Here is a 1814-nt window from a genome sequence, read left to right on the forward strand (position 1 = left end):
AATATGCCTCCCAGCACCGGGATCAGCAGAGCCATGAGGCCTCCCGAACCCAGGATCAGCGGAGCCATGAGGCCTCACGCCCTGGGATCAGCGGAGCCACGAGGCCTCCTGGCACCAGGATCAGCAGAGCCTCCCAGCACCGGGATCAGCGGAGCAGCAAGGCCTCCTAGCACTGGGATCACCTGAGCAGTGAGGCCTCACTGCCCTGGTGTCAAGTGGAGCCACGAGGCTTCCCAGCACCAGGATCAGCAGAGCCACGAGGCCTCCCAGCACTGGGATCAGCGGAGCCGCGAGGCCACCTGGCCCCTGGAGCAGCGTGACAGGGGGCAGCACCCAAACCCCCTGATTGCCCTGTGGCTCTGTGTATGACAGGGGGAGGGCCCACAACCTCCCTATCTGCCCTGCTCTGTTCGTGACAGGGGAAGGCGCCCCAACCCCCTGATCGGCCCTGCTCTGTGTGTGACAGAGTGCAGTGCCCCAATCCCCCCATGGACCCTGCTCTGTGTGTGACGGGGTGGAGCGGCAACCTCCCTATTGGCCCTGCCCTGAGTGTGACAGGGGGGTGTGCCCCAACCCCCTGATAGGCCCTGCTCTGTGGGTGACAGGGGGTGGTGCCCCAACTCCCCTATTGGCCCTACTCTATGTGTGACAGGGGGGAGCTTCCCAACCCCCTCATCAGCCCAGCTCCGTGCGTGACAGGGGATGGCGTGGCAACCTCCCCATCGACCCTGCCTTGAGTGTGACAGGGGACGGCACCCCAACCCCCCAATTGGCCCTGCTCTGAGCCCGACCAGGGGCTGCACCTAGGGATTGGGCCTGCCCTCTGCCACTCGGGAGCGGGCCTAAGCCAGCAGGTCGTTATCTCCCGATGGGTCCCAGACTGTGAGAGGGCACAAGTGGGGCTGAGGGACATCCCCCCCCCACCACCACCAGTACACAAAGTTTTGTGCACCGGGCCTCTAGTATATACATAGTCTTTACCAATTCATCTGTGCACAGACACCACTCAGGTTGTTTGCATATCTTGCTACTGTGAATAAGGCTGCAGTAGGCATGGATTGCACATATCTCTTTGCAATAGTGATTTTTTTTCTTTTAGATATATATATATATTCTAAAGTGGGATTGCTTGATCAGATGGTAGTTCTATTTTTAATTTTTTGAGGAATTTCCATTTTATTTCCTATAATGGTTATAATCCCACCAACAGTATATAAGAGTTCCCTTTTCACTATACCCCTACCAACACTTACCTTTTGACTTTTTGGCAGTAACTATCCTAACATATTTAAGGTGATTACTCATTTGGTTTTGATTTTTATTTTCATCAAGATTAGTGATGTTGAGCCTGTTTTCATATGTCTGTTGTTTATTTATATGTCTTTTTGGAAAAGAAGCCATAGTGTATATTGCTTCCTGAAAATATTTGGAATATGTTGACAAATACTACTCTTGGTCATCAGTATTGTTTTGGAATTGTAACATATCAGTACCTGGCTTTATGTGCCCCTTTTTAAAAATCTATTTACGGCATATAATTTATCAAATCACTTTAAATTTCTTTTCACATATTAATGTGTAGTTGGTGAAATTTATTTTTTCCCCATTGGAAAATTGCTGAGGTATCAAACCACCAAGGGTTTCTATTAAGGCAGTATTCTCAGTTATAGATTTGGCCCAAAAATACCTAAGATGCATTGATAAGGATATTTACAGAAAAAATTTCAGTTTAAGTTCTTACCCAACAAACATCCTTGTGTTATATAACTTAGTTAGATTTGAAAAGCAGAAAACTTGGAAACAGCCTAAGTGCC

The sequence above is a fragment of the Myotis brandtii genome, unplaced genomic scaffold (genome assembly GCF_000412655.1).
Source record: "Myotis brandtii unplaced genomic scaffold, ASM41265v1 scaffold1452, whole genome shotgun sequence".
NCBI lineage: Eukaryota > Metazoa > Chordata > Mammalia > Chiroptera > Vespertilionidae > Myotis > Myotis brandtii.